Source organism: Cyprinodon tularosa, unplaced genomic scaffold (genome assembly GCF_016077235.1).
Source record: "Cyprinodon tularosa strain WSP-4 unplaced genomic scaffold, ASM1607723v1 ctg71, whole genome shotgun sequence".
NCBI classification, from domain to species: Eukaryota; Metazoa; Chordata; class Actinopteri; order Cyprinodontiformes; family Cyprinodontidae; genus Cyprinodon; species Cyprinodon tularosa.
This window is the reverse complement of record NW_024039463.1, coordinates 1,932,273-1,951,649: the sequence shown is the minus strand read 5'-3', so window position 1 is coordinate 1,951,649 and position 19,377 is coordinate 1,932,273.

The following is a 19,377-nucleotide window of genomic DNA, read 5'->3' as shown; positions in this document are numbered from 1 at the left end:
AAATAAAATTACTTCAGGTCAATAGAACAACATTGACATCCCAGAGACAATTCTTACTCTGAATACTGCTACTGTATGTGAGCCCATTCTCTCCCATTAAGAATCAAATAAGAGATTTAATCCGTTGGATTTTTTAGTTTTTTTTTTTTTTTTTTTGTGAAAATAACTTTAAATAACATGTTTCACAAGTCTAAATGTGTTTTGAAGAATTGTTAATCAGTAAAAAAAAAAAAAAAACTGTCAGTTTCAGCAGCTTCTACAGGAAGTTTAAAAAGTAGCAGTCTAAACTTGCCCCACATGGAGCTGAAAATGTTTGATTATTCATAAATACACACAGCTGATTTGCACATGCAAATGACAAGATGTACACCTGCATCCAAGATTCACGCATGCACAGGAGAGATGCATAAGTGCATGGGATGAATCACACATGTCCAAAAAAAAAAACAAAAAACATGCACACAAAATTACAGCAATACTTGACAACATTTACTTATGTATCTCTAAAGTGCATACAAAACTTTATTGTAATGATGAAATTACTTGAGATCTTTTCTCCTTTTGTGGGTGAATTTATTTACTTTTCTGACTTGATTAAGTAAACAAATACTTTTTAGCAGGAAATGACAACCAATCACACATTTTAAGGGTTTAGCCACTTCCAATAAATTACCCCACAGGACAATAAGATAAATGTGTTCACTCATTGCTATAGTGTGGGTGCAGACAGGTCGCTCAGGTTTAAACTGTTGAGACCTCAGCATGGCAGAACAAGGAGAAAGTCTAATATATACCTTAATATGTTTGGATGGTTTTCCTCTGTTAAAAGATGCTGTTTAATTGTTAATGATTATCAGTTTCCTTGTGCAACTATTAACATGAGCTGCAACAAGAACTACTTACCCCTAATTACAAATGTTTAATTGATAAACTGAATAAGTACATATTTTATATATCTGTCCACATGTCCAAGAAATCATTTTGACAGTTTTTGACATATTTGTTGAAATCCTGCTTTTGTGTCTGAAACTGTCTGTTGGTTCCCTTCCTCAGTTAAACAGAGGTTACTGTGTCTGATTTGACCTAATGGCCTACAGTAGGCTTGGATGTTATCTCACTAAAGAACTAACATAAGCAGCTCTACTCTGGGCAGCTGCTCTCTGCTGACATGATTCTACCACACATGGGAATCAATTAGGGTCATACAAGAGATTCAACTTTTTTTTTCATAATGGAAAATTAAATCCTCTTTTTAAAAATAGGAAATCCATTAGAATTGGATATAAACAGGTCTGCATCATCTGTCCAGTCTAGTATAATAATTTGACATATATTCTTTAGCTAATAAAAGATTCATGTAGAAGGGAAAAGTTGAACAAAATCGAGTTGTCCTAGTCTTTTTAGCCTAAAATTATGATTTTAGCCTAGAAAATTATCTACTTTTGATTTTTCCTTGTAATGCAAATACAAGGATTTAAAGTAATAATTAATCACCTCCAAATAAGGACATTACTACCTAAACATAGTAACTGATATTTTTCACTGATTTTTTAAATCCACTGACCTGCCTGCACCTGCAATAACAAAGCAATAATATTAAAATATTTCCTTAAATATTGCTTTTTTTTTGCCAGAGGAACATAAGATAATATTGTAACAGCTGTCCATTGCAAGCAGACTACTATAATTTGACCTAAATAGTTCTGATAAAACAATCACTAAGAGTCTATTTTAGCTGTCATTTTCTTGCATAAATTGTATAAAATAAAAAAGGTTATTAGTACATTCAGCTCACACAGGTTTTGAGCCTAGTTTTGTTTATTAATGTGAATTTAACTTCACTATATCTTCTTAATTATATTTGACGATCTCATAAAGTTTGCTGCCATTTTTTTTTCAATGAAACCTAAAATCCATAACAGATTGGCCACTCACTTTGCAGAGCTGAATGGTACCTAACAGTTTTTTTTTTAATGTAGTAATCTGGTAATCTAACAGTAATTAAAAATACTTTCCACAAACTGTGTCCTAATGGAGGTTAATTAGAGAGAGACTTTGTTTCAAAACTTGAAATGTATTAAAAACTTCATTTAAACCATATGGTTGCCCACAGAACGTGTCTGAAATTAATACACCCCGTGGTCCAGACAGATGCCTCTTAATGAAAGAAGTCTGGGAAGAACCCAGAATGTGATATTTTTTTATATTAATTTCTTCCAGCAATCAGTACCACTCTACTAGTGGCGATTTCTGGTTGAATACAAGGGAGGCTAAACCTCCCCTGTAAATTTAGTATTGGTAAAATATGTATTGTCAAACTTCATAAATACAGTAATTAAATTGCATTAAGTATGTGTAAATATGAGTCTGATTTCATGAGTTTTTTGTGCATTAATCAGCTGTTGAGCCCAACGTCGGACGCAATCTCCCCTCCTCTCTGGAGTCGCAGGACGCTGCCGGTCAGCCTCTATGAGAAATCCCTGTTGAGGGTTGAGCCCAGTCCATTAAAGAAGGCAGCTAGAAAGTACTGTAGAGCCCTGATTGGATAACGCGCCACATTACATCACTTCTAGTGAGGCTAAACGTCTTGGAGTGTCTTTTGAGCAGAGGCAGGTTTTGAAGCTGGCTGCTCGATGCTGATTGGCCAACATATTTAAAGGATTTTTGACTGACAGTGGCCAGAAGGTGAGAAGATTTTCCTCACAAGCCGAGAGGAAAAAAAGATCGGTCAATCAGAGCAATGATCTTGTGCTGAACTCTTGCTTGGTTTCTGGAGTTTATCATTTCAGAGCGCTTCACAACAGCTATTTTCACCCATTGTAGTAATGTCTTTTATGTGTTTTAACATTTAAGACCATTAACCCTCCCCTGAACCAAAGAGCAGCAGCCATCACTGAACTCTACTCTGGTGGCATTTTTTAAGTCTTAGTTGGTATCTGAACTGAGCCTCTAAACTGTTGAATATGCTGAGAGGTAGTTCATGCATGAATGAATGATTCATGTCTTCTGAAGTCTCTCATACAGTTAAAATGCAGGCAATTATCTGAAAAATTTAACAACACTGAACAACAACCTACAGTATGTTAAAACCCATACTCAACAATCCATCTATTCATAGTCTATAGTTACTTATTGTGCAAGGTAATGGGAGGCTGATGCCCATCCCCAGGAATTATTAAGTAGAGGTAGTGTCCAACCTTACCGCAAGAAGAGACATCACCAGTTGAGTGGTCCCCAAAAGTACTGTAAGTCCCTATAATGTAGCCTTACACTGTCCCCTCAAGGTAACCAAAGCATTTCAAATACACCCACATACACAAACACACTGATATTGCGTTTCTTTATCTTTGGGGGCTTTTCCATTAACTTTGATTATTTTTTTACCCATTTCTACAGCCTATGTATGACCATTACAATAAACCTCACCATTCATGCTTGCATGCAGGCTTGGTATGAGGGGCTGCTGTTAAGTCAATGAGTAAATGTAATCAGCTGGTTTTACTTAGATAGAAAACTTGAAACAATCAGACTGTCTGATCTGGCTGAACTATCTCTGTAAAGTGCTCAGAGGTTAAATCTGTTGTGAATTGGCATTTAATAAATAAACTAAATTGAATTGATTATAATACCTAACCACACCCCAACCTAAACTCAAATCAGACCCTAGTCCTAAATGTGACCCCTGACCCTAAAACAACAATTCCCCTCATGTTGTCCAGGCATCGGGCCCCACAAGTGCAATTTATTTTTTATTTTTAAAGAGCTCGACAATGTATAAAATACAAGAACACACAAAACGTCAACAATGAACATGCATTTATTCCTAAGGGATTACTGAGAGACTAATTAACCTAACTTGCACAATTTCAAATTCTTGAAGGAAGCAAGAGTACAACAAGAAAACTGCTGCATGTGTGGGAAGAACATGCAGTGATTCCTTGCTGTAGGGCAACAGTGCTATAGCAACTCCATCCCAGCTTATCCTACTGTAGCAGGATTAGGGAGGCAGCTGATGCCTGTCTCCAGGATTCATTTGGAAACAGGCAGGATACACCCTGGACAGGCTGCCACCAATCACCTGGTGACGCAGAGACATATGGGGGCGAGAAACATTAAGGCACAGACTCTCTTGTAAGGGCAAACTACAGAAACCAATATGCATGTTTTTGAAATTGTGGGAGTGATCTGGATTACCTATAGTTCCAAACAAATTTTAAAAAAAGCAGCCTCTTTTTTGGGGCCTAAGTCAGTGCTTTTCGATCCTGTTCCTCAAGTATGCCTGTCTTACCCCTAACCCTTTCCTTCTCATATATGAATGAGTGATTAACAATGGTGTCCATCACTTGGCAGCTTGTGGAGAATTCATGTAATAATTTGAATGATGTGCACAGGCAACAGAAAGACATCTAAAACATGTGGTTAGTGGTAATTGAAGATCGGGATTTTGAGTCACTGGTTTCATTTGCTTTTGCTTGCAATTACGACAAACAGTCATTCAAAATATCAATCTATTTTAAAAGAGTATGGTTTTCTTAACAGAGGAATGTCAAGAAAGATCTGTAGTCACAGCTGTCGGTCGATCAGGGCGGTAAAGAGGTGGAGGTTGAAGCTAGGATGACAGGCAGAATAGGACCATACAGATGGAGCTTAACAAGGAGAGTCTTGAAAGCCAATGGCTGCTGTGGAGGCTTGGAGAGCATAATAAGGTTGGCAGGTAAAAATCCAGATGACGTGGAAGTTGAGATGAGCAGGTGAGGTTTGGCAGAGTCTTCCAGATTGAAAATAAGCTTAAGCTTCATTTTAATCCTCTCATCACAATGCCACATTTTCAGCACAAGGAGATACAACAAGAATGTAGCCAAACCTGCATTACAACTGGGCTACTCTATAAGCACTATATACAATAACTCAAATTGGATTTAATAAAACAACATACATCTTTTTAGCCAAGAAGATGTTTACATTTCTCTAAAGACAAAAATATGATAATAATGTAAACTAAACATTGAGAAATTAAAGTTTTGCCAGAAAGAAAGTTATTTGACAAAATTTGATCTTCAACTTTAGATATTTTCAACAGTTTATCACACAAAATATATCTGATTACTGGCATAAGAAAATCATGTAATACATTTACAAATTCCTTTTTGATTGGGTAATCTTAATTTATGACTGAAAAAGGAATAAACTAAAAGCAATACAAGCTAAATATAATAGATAGAAACTACAAATGCCATCCTAATAACAATTTATATAAAGCAGCATTTTTCAATAAAAACAAAAACCAATCAAGTTTTGCACGCCAGGGAATGAAACAATACTTTTTTATTCAACAATATTAGATATTATGAAAGTTCAGGTGATCATTTAACTCTGATGACAAGAGTTACATTTGATATTTTATATATGATCATTATGGTTTCTCCATCACTTCCAAGTGGTGCTTGCAGTTAAGTTCATTGTCTCATAGCAGAACAGTTGATTGTCTCATGAAGGCAACCTTTGCACCCAAAAAAGCTGAATGATGGTAAAGTTAATGTTGCCTCAGAGGGAATCATCATATCATTTACATTGCATTCTGATTCAGGGTGTAGCACTGAGTGATGATCAACAGAGCGGCATGATGTGCCATATTTCAGGGCCACTGAGCAGCTTGTTCAGCTCAGCTCAGTGGCTCAGCTCAAAAGAGAGAGAGAGAGAGAGAGAGAGAGAGAGAGAGAGAGAGAAGAGGATGGGGAGGAAGCCATGCTCTCTGCAGAACACCAGAAATGGTTTTGTTTTAAATGATTTAGCACTCACATTAAATATTCATTGAGGTGAAACGTTCATGCACACCAGATCCATGATCTCATTGCTTTAAGGAAACATATCACATTCTTGTGTCTCATGTTAAAAGACTAATACCAATTTATCAGTTACTAAATATCTTACAAATATCAATCATTTCTATATTAGAAGAACTAAGCTCTTCCAATAAGAGATAAATTGGATTTGTTTTTACATCAGGCCCAGCTGCAGCAGGTGAATACCAGTGTTTGATTTTTATGTCAATTGTTTACAAGTCTCATCAGTGTCTATAATGTTAAATTTGGCCTAATTTGAACTTAGTAACTGCTGCAGTACAGTTTAATTTCACATGTGATAAAATATAACAAGAACAGCACAATGCAATCTGATTAAAGGAAATCATACTACTCCAGTTGCTTGGGCACACATTTAGCAACTTCACCCTCCCTGTTCTGAAGGATCTTAGAGGTTAACCTTTTTTTTTTTTTTTTTTTAAACTACAAAAGTGTGTTGTTTCAAAATGGACTCCAAAGACTTCCCAAGCCATGACTGTCTTCAGAACCTTAACTTGGAAACATCTGTTCTGTTTTTTTTTTCTTATATGCTTATGATTTGTTAAACTAGTAATGCCATATCTCAGAATCATCAAAAACAGCTACATGATTTGCTAGTCCATGACCACGGCGAGCGGTATGAGCACACTTCTGTAGCAAAGAACAACCTCTCTTTCTGGCTGTGAAGCACTTAAACTGCTTTACTTTTTTTCTGGTAAAATATGGCAATATTTTTATATCAGGTATGCACGGTGGTGCAAACTGGCAGGACTCTCGTGCTGAGAAATCTATCAATCTATCCATCAAATGCAGTGATATATAACAATTTCAAAGAAAACATTATTCAGGCTTAAAAATAGCCTAAGCTATAAATAAACCAAAGCAGTCCTCTTTACAATATATCTCTATTTGATTTATTTACCAGAACGACATACTGTACAGCCCTTTCTTATGGTTGAAACATTTTGATGCAGGTTTACAGAATACTAGTAAAACAATATAAAGGGACGATTAGTTGTTTTCTTATTTAAATTATATTGCTTACATTTTTGTTTACAATTAAAGACTTAGACTCAACTTTATTTATCCCTCGGGATTATACCATTAGGCAAATTCTGATTCCAGTAGCTTATATGAAGTACAAAGGGCAGAGATAAAGCAAGATGCCAGTAAATATAAAAAGACAACAGAAAAAAATAAAAACTGTGTAAATAGTACAAAAGAGCATAAGAAAGAGAGAATAGAGAGAGAAGAAGAAAGAGACATTCAGTAGGGTTTTGCTGAAAAATATCTTTAAAATATAATTTTTATCAGTTTTACATTTTTGTCACAGTCCTTCCAGAAAAGTAAAAAATAAAAACAATCCACTGGACTTTTTTTTCCAATTTTGAAAATGTTGTGTTTCACATCTAGGAAGCTTTTTCAATTGAATTGAAAAAGCTTCCCTTGCATAGATCCATTTTTGGAATATTCACAGTAGGTGCAGCCCATTCACTATAATTGACAGGCGTTATTAACCCACCTGCCTCCATTTTCTTTAGTTGAGCTTTAACATCTTCTCTGAGAGCATAAGGAACTATGGGTAGCTTGCAAAACTTTGGAATAGAACCTGTTACTACATGCAGTTTTGCTTTTATTACCTTTCATTTTGCCCAAGCTAGGCTCAAACACATTTGTCACAAAGTTCTATAAAACCCTGGGGCATGATCTGGTTCACAAATGACCAATCCAGTTTTAACCTCTATATCCGGTTCCTTCCCAACAAGGCTGGACCATTTTCCTTAAGCACAAGAAGATTAAGTACACGACTAACTCCATTACATTTAGCAGTGACAGCAAATTTACCCAATAGTCTCAACAATTGTTTACTGTATGTTCTCAGAACACACTGTGAAGGTATTAACTTTTGCTTTCTAAATCTGTGTCTCTACAAGTTTACTCCAGTGTCTATTTCGATTTAAAGAAAATGTCATTCCCTCTAATGTACACATAATGTCAGGGATGGGTGGAGGTTTTTGGATGACCCAAATGCAGAGATGAGGAGGTAGAGATCTTTTCTTCCTGCACAATCGGTAATCCACATGTTTAAATCTGCACACCAACGGCATATGTCTATAGCCTGCACATCTATACCATGGCTTACGACATCTTCTTTTCTTACTCGTGGTTGTCTTGGAGATAGTATTCACCTTAAATATTTTCTAGGACCACTGCTGGGAATTCTGTAAGGACATTTCATAAGCTAGTCCAGAATCATATGCTGGTGATAGTGTTATATGCTGCACTCAACAAGCAATCACATAGCTCCAAACTTTTGGATCCACACACAAACCTATCCCTGAGCACACTATCATCATCAGCTTTAAGGCCATGAAACCCTGCCAGTATAAACAGTGTGGCGATCTTTCTTTTGTTGTTACTGCACCCAAACTGTGGGACAGCCTGCCCGTCGGTTTGCATTTTCTCACATATCTGTACCTTTTTATGTCAGGATTAAAGAGACATTTTTCCAAACTGGCTTTTAGTACTTAGAAGACACTGATTTATACTTCGGATTTTACTTTTTACAATGTTTTTATCTTGCTGTGAAGCACTTTGGTCTTCCTGGTATTGTTGTAACAACACATGTATACAGTACACAATTCTATTTGCATTGTATTTTAACTCCCACAAATTTGAGTCTTGTACATAGATGTTACATATAGGGTTTTAGACATTTAATGTTTTGACATTTCACACACATGTCATCTCAAGGCATAATACAGAGACAATTCAACCAGACCATACTGTCAGATTGGTTAAGTTTCCTATCTAAGGACATACAGCAGCCATACATATTTTGTTTCAGCCTTTCTCCTCTGGTTGACTTCATATACATCACTGCATTTCATTGCCCAGAAACATTTCTGTATCAAGGCCAAACATATCTGTTGGCTTCTGGCAAGATGAGTTTTTGAATTTACAAATCTCGTGACAATTCATCTTGCCTCCCATGTAATGAATTCAAAGGGCTATAAAGCGATTCACTATACGTTCAGTCATTGACTCATTCACAGACTGATGGCAGCAAGTTACATTGTAGCCACAGCTGCCCTGGGGCACACTGACAAAAGTGAGGCTGCCATACAATCTGTAGCCATAAGCAGGCTTGGCAGGTGAAGTATCTTCACCAAAGACACTACAAATCCCGTTACATCCTAGGCAACCATAACCCCATGCAAGACATGCAATCCTGAGATTAGAATTAGATTACATATTATTGTGGATAGAAATGTTTAAATATAATTGTCTTTGATAAATCTTTACAATGAAAATGTGGGATATTTAACTTTTTTTCAATAAGAATGAGCAGAAACTAGAAAAAAAATCATAATAGAAAAAAAGCACTCTTGCTGTTATTTCACTGTTATTTTCTTATTGAAATGTTGACACAGGCTGATGACAACCACCTGCTAGGCTCTGCAGAAAATATCAACAATGTTAAATATCTGACCTGTGAAAAAATAGGGCATAGGATTTTTGTTTGCATGTGGTGGGTAGATGTTGAAAATTATGTGGAGATTGCTGGATGTTTTTCTCAGACTGCGGGGGGTGTCCTGCAGAGGTCGGTGTTGGGGAAACCAAATTGAATCTCCTTGGCTCAGGGTCATGGCACAGTTCAGATGCTTATTGATTAAATGTCAACTGCCCAGATGAACATGATTCACAACTCAGAGGGGCCTAATTCAGCAATCCATCACCAGCAGAGAAACGTTCAACCCATAACGTCATCTCAGTGTGCTCAGTTTTAAGGCTTCACCCAAATTGTGCTGTAAAACTGATGTTTCCTTTTAGCAGCAGTTTTGTTTGATACTTTGAAATTTAAAGGTAAGAAAGGGCATATATTCAGATTATCTAGAAATCCATTTTCAATTGTTAGTCTGGGGTTTGCATGATTTGGGGTTTTCTCTGGGTACTCTGCCTTTTCTGACAGTCCAAAAATTGACTGTTAGATTTCCTGTTGTTTCTCTAGATTTTCATGAGATATCAGTGTAGCACTAGGTATGCACTAGATAGTGGAGTAGTTTTTCTAGAGTTAATATATTTTCCTCAAGAAGAGCTGCTTTCTGCAAATTTAAGATAAAGAATGATATTTTGTTTAGAGATGGACCAAATATTATACATTGGTTTTGGAAGATTTAACATAAAGAAAGTCCTTTATTTTCATGTTTAAAATGAAGCTACGAAGAGTTTTATTTTTTTTTTTTTCTGAGTAAAATTTCAATTTAAGTAATTTTACTAAAAGAAAAGTCTTGAATGCAAGGCTGTTTGTAGTCTATGTTTCTGGTGAGCCCCTGTTACATATTAATGGTTGGAAAAAAAGGAAATGCAAATTTGCAGCATTTCCATTTGGTTTGAAGCAAATTAACCAGGCATTGCAAAGGTATCATTGTCCATTTTATATCATGATACATGGCTGTTGTAAACAGGAAGTAGAGGCTGCAATCTAGCACTAACCATTGATCAGTAATGGAGGAAGATTTTATTGAATGTGTTGCGATCTGGGAAGTTGTTCTTGTGTCAACTTGTCAGCAAGTAATGGCGATGTTGGTTCCAAACATGTTTACCCACAATAAAGGAACATTGGGGAGTATGCCGACATCAGAAACAGCTGATCAATCATGTGGGTAAAAGTTTGCTACATCAGAGCTGATCAAAAAAAAATTTGTATATCTCCCTTTTTGCTCATCAACCCTTTCTCAAAATGTGCATTACAAAAATCTGATGGAAACACACAGAGTGGCTATCTGTTTTAATGATGCCCTACCTTTCACCTACTGACAGTTGATCCATTATTCCCATGTCTTTTTGGAAAGGAATAAGGAGACTAAAGTTTAGGTATTCAGTAAGGTACAGTATATTCAGGATTTTAGTGTATTTCACTCATTGGGTATGTTGGTTAGCTTACTGATGTTTAAGTTCCTTCCCAACTGGTAACATGCAGCTGTCATTCCAATATATTTTAAGCATATTTACAAGACATGTCAATATATAATAGTGATGTATGATAGTGAAATGGATAAATTTGATGTGTGTTACTTCCAATGGAAAATGGGATGGGCTAGGTGCAGGTATCAGAGGGGTTAAAATATGGCCATCAAGGGATAGGATGTGACATGAATAACTCTAACATTCAAGTTGAGTGCAAACTTTTCCTCCACAAGCTCTGTATCAGCTTCAGAATCAATAAACACTGACACAAATGTCACCCAGGCGTTCATGTTGATGGTTGCCTGAATTGTAGAATCAATGGGGCGACAGCTGTTCTATGATAGCTTAGGAAAAACTCTCTGCTTTCTCCCGAGCTTGCTCTTTTTGCGTGCATCTCGTCTGGATGTGCCCCTTTCCTCCAGAGTAGAAGCCTAACTTTAACTTTCGTCTGCTTTCTTTTAGTCTCAGATTAATTCTTGTAGCTGAACCTTCCAAATCCTGCAGAGACCTGGGCAGTTCATGGGTAGCCAGTCAATCCTTTATTTTTTGCGGGAAATCTTTTATAAAGGAGTCCATCAGAGCCTCTTCATTCCAATTACTGTCCCCTGCAAATGTGTGAAAATCAATACAAAGGCTGTATTCAAGGCCAGAAGAGTTGGGCTATAAAATCAAACAGGTCTAGCCTTACCTGGCTTTCACTGCCGGTACACTCTGTCGCCTAGCAACCATGACAATTAACTCACAAAGAAGGGAAAGAATGGATACTGAACTCACTACTATTCTGTGCGCTAATTTCAATTTTGAGTAGCTTCATATTGTGAGATGCACAATTATTTGTATTTTAAAACCATCCAGGGAGTCTATCAGAAATATATCTAATAATCATGGAGCTTCTTGGCAGCTTCATTTTAAACATGAAACTACAGCACTTAATGTTACATCTTCCAAAACTCAAGTATACCTTTTATGTCATGCTTACCTTCCTCTTTTTTGCTCTGTCTATTTCCTGTCTGTATGCTTTAAATAAAGACTACTAATGTCATAAAACTGCAGAAAATTTATTACTGATCAATGGCTGCTTCCAAAGCCTCATAGACCTTGAGAAATATTTGGATCAAATGAATTGGATCAAGAGTGTTAAGTAAAAGAAAAAGCCTGTTATTTACAGTTTATCGTCTTTTAGCTACATAACGTTGGAAAACATAGAAAGAAAAGCAATATTTTAACAAATGTCAAGTGTTATGATTGTCTAACACCACCAAATAGGAATGGTTCCGGTCTCTTAAGATTAAAAGTGTCCCTTTTTTTGTTTTTCTCATGTTATTACTGTAATATGTAAACAGTGTTTGAAAGTCCCTTTTCTATGTGTGAACCCATTTCTATCTCTTATAAGCTGACAACAGAAGAACAAAAAAAACACCAAAAAGAACATTTCACATTAAATAACAAACAGAAAAAACATTCTACACGTTCTTCAAAAAATGAGCACAAAATAGTATGTAAAGCATATCACGTATAAACAGTGCGCATTTGCACATTATGTTGGTGTGCAAATGACCGTGTGCTGTTTTAGAAACAATTTTAGGTAAGAAGGGCTTCACGGGGAGACTGTGGTCAAAATTAGCTGATAGGCGCTATGAAACTGTAGTTGGGTATATTAATTTGGATTGCAGACCCTAAGGGTGACCCTTCTCATGAGACAGAGGTCTGGCAGCTCTGGTCTTAATGCAGGCTATGAGCAAACAGTGACACATAACCTTGCCCTGTCACCACCCTCACCAGTGTGTCAACTTACATTACTAGGATTGACGTTGAGCCTGCACTCCAGTCCTATGAGATCTGAGGCTCTGTATAACCTCGCCTTAGCTATGTACCGGGGCTAGGACATCTGGGGCATCCTACTGAATTAGGATGCCATCTGTATTTGAGGATTTTACCTTTGTTATTCAAAGGCTATTTTTTTAACCCAGGATCAGAAAGAGCAGTTGAGTATGTTTTTTTTTTCAGTCAAGTTGATCAAAATGAAAATAGTGAGTAAAAAAAACAGTAGAACTTCTTTACAATCTGAAAAACATTTAGATTTTTTTTAAATATGTTACACACATTATTAAAGAGATAGGACTATAAATGTCCAACACAAGTTTACGTTTTATTGATAATCTTTTGAAAATGCATTTCATGTGTTGCTTGTCTCAATAGCATATGTTTGCATTCAAGCATGAAAGATTGTATTTTCTGAAAAGCAACGTTTTTATGGAGATATAAACTGGCACAGAAATTGTTACTGATTGGTAACTGGGGTCAACTTTATTTTACCTCTACAATGTTATTGTAAAAATGATTTAAAAATTGAAGAGTTGCATTTTAGCTTTGGGTGTATTGAGAAAGGATCACAGTTTTCATAGACCACGGGTTTGCAACCTGAAGCTCCAAAGATGAATGTGGCTCTTAAGTTTTATGGTTTAAAACTAAAATTATGAAATAATGCTTTTTTTAAATTTAATTATTTTTATTTAATTCCTTTTTTTTTATTTAGGTCTTTACAATCAGTAAATTTCAATAACTGGGTTTATAATTTAAGCAGTGTTATTAATCATTAACCAGAAGGAAAATATTTGTGTCTTTCCATTCAAGTTGTTAACTCAAAGAAAATAGACTCAGTTTTTAGAGCCACTGCTGTATAAATGATCATGGACAACCATTATTTAAAAAATCCCATAATAATCCCAGTCACAATATCATAATGTTTAATAAACTATGCAAATAGTACAAGCTACTAGAAAAAACACAAAATACATGAAACAATCAATAATAAAGAGTTCAAATGAGTCTTTGAGGTAGAGTCGTTGACAATATTCAGTTCAATAGCTCAGCTGTTTTGATGCACTGAGGAGCTTGGCCTGTTTTTCAGTGTAGTCCTGTTTTTCTGACTGTGACTGTGTATGTGCTCTCTTTTATACTCTGACATGGGAGCTTGCTCGGATCTTGTCTGCCTGGCAGCGTATTTCCTGGACTGGGTCGCCTGTGGGGCTGGTTAACAGTTACCTTTTGTATCTCTGCTTCTTTCTGTCGGGTTGCGGGGGCAGCAGCTTAGGAAGGGAGGCCCAGACTTCCTTCTCCCCAGCCACTTCTTCTAGCCCCTCAGGAGGAACCCCAAGGCGTTCCCAGGCCAGCCGAGAAACATAGTCTCTCCAGCGTGTCCTGGGTCTTCCCCGGAGCCTCCTCCCGGTGGGATGTGCCCAGAACACCTCATCAGGGAGGCGTCCAGGAGGCATCCTAACCAGATGTCCGAGCCATCTCAACTGGCTCCTCTCGACGTGGAGGAGCAGCGGCTCTACTCCGAGTCCCTCCCGGATGACCGAGCTTCTCACCCTATCTCTAAGGGAGAGCCCGGCCACCCTACGGAGGAAACCCATTTTGGCTGCTTGTATCCGCGATCTTGTTCTTTCGGTCATGACACAAAGTTCATGACCATAGATGAGGGTAGGAACGTAGATCGACCGGTAAATCGAGAGCTTCGCTTTTTGACTCAGCTCTCTCTTCACCACAACGGACCGGTACAGCGCCCACTTCACGGCAGACGCTGCGCCAATCCGCCTGTCGATCTCCCGCTCCCTTCTTCCCTCATTCATGAACAAGATCCCGAGATACTTAAACTCCTCCACTTGGGGCAGGACACCCCCCCTGACCCGGAGAAGGCACTCTACCCTTTTCCGGCTCAAGACCATGGCCTCGGATTTGGAGGCACTGATCCCCATCCCGGCCGCTTCACACTCGGCTGCGAACCGATCCAGCGAGAACTGCAGATCACGACCTGATGAAGCCAATAGGACCACATCATCTGCAAAAAGCAGAGATGCAATCCCCTCAACACCTTGGCTGCGCCTAGAAATTCTGTCCATGAAGGTAATGAACAGAATCGGTGACAAAATGCAATTTTAATGGCTTAAAAACCTAGTATATATGTAATTTATCTATATAATTGATTGAGTGGAGAATAGTGTATACATACATTTATCACAAACACACTTGAGCACACAATGACATAAGCAGAATGTAATTGGCAGGACAGGATGACTATTAAGTATTGTGGAAAATATGGTAACAGTATTGTAGGAAACAGCTTTGTAGACAAGTGGGTGGATCACAAAGCTTAACTGGATGTCTTCGATCTAAAATTATGAGATACTTACCTCAAGGTATTAACTTGAGTTTCCTTGTACCTTTTGAAAGAAGCTGTTGGAATAACTTTATCCAGTTATGCATGCAAACCATTGATTATATTATAAAAAGACAAGAGATTATCACCACTATTCATTTTCTTTATCAGCAAAAAAAAAAAGGCCAAACTATGAAAAGAATTGATAGAACTACAAAATTTTATCCATCATGCTCTGAGTTGGCCCTCTAACCTACATGAATAAAATCAGTTGTTGGACACAAAATAGACAAGGTTTATTCTACAGAAATGTATATGTTGATTTATAGGAACCTCTTTTCTGTTTACAATAAGAATTGAGATTTCGAATATCCTGGTATGTGACTTCAACAAAGTTCCCAGGGCCTAACAAAACGGAGGATGAACCAACCATGTAGCCATCGTTAAGTTTGTCAGGAAATCAGAACATCCAAAAGAAGTGATTAATTGGGACAAACATTAAACACGTTTTGGAGGTTTATTTTGTTGTGCTTGCAATTTCATTCCGTAGTTATATGTAGGCTGTGTTATAATCTAGTTTTAATGACCGTATACTAGTGATAGTGATCTTACTGTTTCAGGTACTTAATTTCAATTATTCAGTTGATTCATTTCAGTCTTTATTAAAAAGAAATTGTTAGGTTTTATTCATGATTATCCTTCTACACTCGCAAGCTGCAGAAGAGATTTAGGCTTAATAATTCACAATTATTTGCTATACGTGTACTCATCATCTTACACTTATCTGGGAATGGGTCGCAGAGGCAGCAGTCTCAATAGAGGCTCCCTGACTTACCTCTTCTCCAGCTCCTCTGGGGAAAACCAGAATTCCAGGGCCAGCCAAGAGACACTGTTCCTTCAGTGTCTCCTGGGCAATCTCCTGACCCTCTTCCTGGTGGCATGTACCTGAAACTCCCCCCAAAGGAGGGTCCATTAGGAGGGGCATCTGAAACATTTGTCGAAGCCCCCTTCTCTGACGCCTCTGAAAAGTGATTTGTCTCACTCAATAAACATTCTTAAATGTTACAAGAACTGACAATATTATAACATATCCCTGCAGCTAAAGATGGATTATTTTAAGCCTCTCTGTGTCAGGGTTCTGCCCTCTGTTATAGTTTATTTTTGATTTCTTGGTTTTTCTGTATTTAGTTGTTGTTATTCTGTAGTTTTTTTCTTTTGGTTTGCTATTTCTTGAGTTACTCTGTTGCCCCCTTGTGCCTGTTCCTTTTCCATTAGCTCCCTTGTTGTTAGTTATTTTTAAACCTGCTCCCTATCAGCTCCCTATCAGCTCATTAGCCCATCATGTGTTCTGTTCCCCTGATATACTCCACCTGCAGTTCTTGTTGGTTGGTTTCCTGTTGTATTTCTGTTGCTTCCTCGTCTCTTGCTCCCCATGTGTATATTCAGTGATACTTATTGGATTTTGTTTGGTTTTCAGTATTTTTGCATTTTTCTGGCCTCACAGTCCATAATTAAATCAGCAAAACTCATCTCTGCCTACTCATATCTCCATTTGGATCCTCAAAGCCTCTATCCAACCTTGACACTCTGTATATTTTACCAACGGGAATTAAGAAAAAAAAAAGTCCTAATTTTGTTAATTCAAAAAGAGTAGAACTCTAATACCACAACTTATATGTACAAAGGTTAAATGTAAAATTGAATCCCTATGTTTAGATAAGACAAAAGAAAACAAAAAATGTTAGAAGACCAACTAATCATCCCTCATTTTAGAGTGCTATATGAAACATACTGTAATGGTACATGTCTTTCATTTCACGTTTATTTCAAATTGTGCTTTAACAATACAACAAAGATCAGAACTGTATTGACCTTCTGTAGAAAATGCCATCATCAACTGGTTTGAAAAGTGTTTCTCTGTTATGTGGTCATCTACTGGGAAAGAGGCAAAAGAGGGAAATGATCAACACGAGGGAAACAATACTTTAGTTTCCAATAGTGGTTTCCCCTCTACTACATTTTCAAGAAGAAAATAAAAGAAGACAGGAAAAGCCAAGAGTCAAATCGAAGGTTAATTGGAGGCAGGAAAATGTCAGCCAATTTTACCAATCACCCACAAGGGATGTGCAGCCCTTGATGGGGGGAAAAAAAAGATGCCAGATTCTCTGTACAATATATTAGCTCCCCTTTCTGTAATGGTCTCCTGAAGAGACTGATGATGACATCCTTTCCGCACTCTGAAACTCCCCCCCAAAGCATTTATGTTTGCACCAAATATAAAGTGAGAAAGAATGTGTGTTTGTGTATATTATAATATGCTTATATGCATGTGTTGTATGCTTTATGTCAAAGTCGGTTTCGTTATTGCAGATGCAGCCTCCTCTGGAACCGACAGGTGTTGACACCAAATATCTCACACCTCTGTTGTCATGATAGATTAATCCTCCCAGTTGGTTTTACCGCAACATGTGGTGGTTTGACACAACAGCATTTCATTTTGGGCCTGGTAATGTAAATATTACAAATGTATTCAAAAATATAGAGAAAGAACTCTAATTAACTGTATGGTACTGTCTATAACCTCAGAACCATATCTGAACATTTGAATAGTAAAATGTGTTATTTTAAATCTAATGGAAAGTTTAGTGGGCCTTTCCGGCGCCTTGGTAATGAATATTAGATTTAGGTATTCTTCATAGAAAATTTAAGTCATTCTATTTAAAACCAACTAGTACGAAGCATCAAAAATTGTTAGCTCAACATACTTTACAGAGAAAGTAATGCTTCTTAATCATAGTGTTATATGGGTATTGAAGTTAAAGGCAAATTGGACACAACAAGATATTGTATTTTTTTAAAGAAATTACACAACAATCCACTTAACATATTTTGTAATTATAAGAAGAAAAAAGTTTGTTAGGTTTTGACAAAACAGACCTTTCTCGCAGGACTATGCCAACAATAGATGTTTAGCTGCTTTTCTGGTATGCAGAGATTGATTCAAAGAGATACTATTACTTTTCCCCACAGGTCCTGCTATACATAATGTGTTAGATATCTCCAGCCCTGGATTTAAATGCTGACCTATGGCCTACCTACAGAGAGTTTCTTTCTGTATACCCCAGGTTTCTTTGCATTCTAGAAAACATTACTGTTAGAGTAAATCCGTACCTAAAATATGGCCCATATGCATGCAAGATTGTCTCTGTGTTCCTCTTTGATGGACTGATGATCTGTTCAGGAGGTACCAAACCTCTTACCCAATGAAAGTTGGAGAAATGCACCAGCCCACTGTGACTGTAATGATGAGAAGGTGTAGACTATAAGTAAATAGAATTAAAACCAATTGTGAAATTCCATCTTTATCTGAACTTTACTTAACAAAGATTATTGCTCTTTCTGTCCTTGAGAAAAAAAGCAGATGAAGCTTGGATCTTGCTCATAGGACTAAAGTGAATAATGACAATGAAAACGACTACTCTGGGTGTAAGAAAAGGTACTGTAGTCTAGTCTTAATTGGTGGGTCTCTTTGGTAAGCTGATCTAGTCTGGAGGCTGCCAGTCAATGAACTGGTCAATTAATCTTTCCTTTTTCATAATGAGGTGAGGGATTTCCAAAGGCTGCTCTTTCACACAAAGACAGACAATGTGCCCAAAGGATCTCCTGTCCCTTCAGCAAGTGACCTGGCAATTAAAAAATGTACCTCCCTACTTCCCTCACCACACCAGGTGGCAAATTGGTCTGACCCAACATCGTATCAAAAGGACAAACCATGACTTCAAATCAACTTTAGAGGGACAAAGGGAGCAAAGGACACCATCTTCCATGAAATAAGATTGTTGTATTAAGGCTTATTGCTCCATATCATTTTGCTCCTCCTGTTTTGAACTAAATGAAAGAGGCTAGCTTGATCCTCCCTGCTGGGTTTTTCTAAAGTCTTACTTTCTCTGAGGAAATAAACTTGTTGTAGCCGATAATAATTTGATGATACATATGTGCCAAAGGTTTAAATGTGCTTGACATTGCATTGTATAAAGCTTTAAATCTATTTAGGAACGAGGAAGACACTTGGCAAACAATTCACATTCTTTTGCAAATATAATGCAAGAATCAAAATCAGGATATTTGAGCTTTGCGTGCCTGATGCTTTTGCCAATCTTTAGTGATAATCCAATGAAAAAAGAAAATAATGAAGTGGTGTTCATGTACCCCATGGCAATAAATATTATCTTACCCTTTGTGCATACTTGCAGCTAGATTTCTAATAAACACTTTCACTATGTCTTTTTTCTCATGGAACACAAGAAAAAAGTAACATTGGAATATTATCAAATAAATGATCTTAAAGAGACCATATCTGTTCATTGTGATAAAGACCAAGATTCTGTTTATCTATGAAAAAAAGTA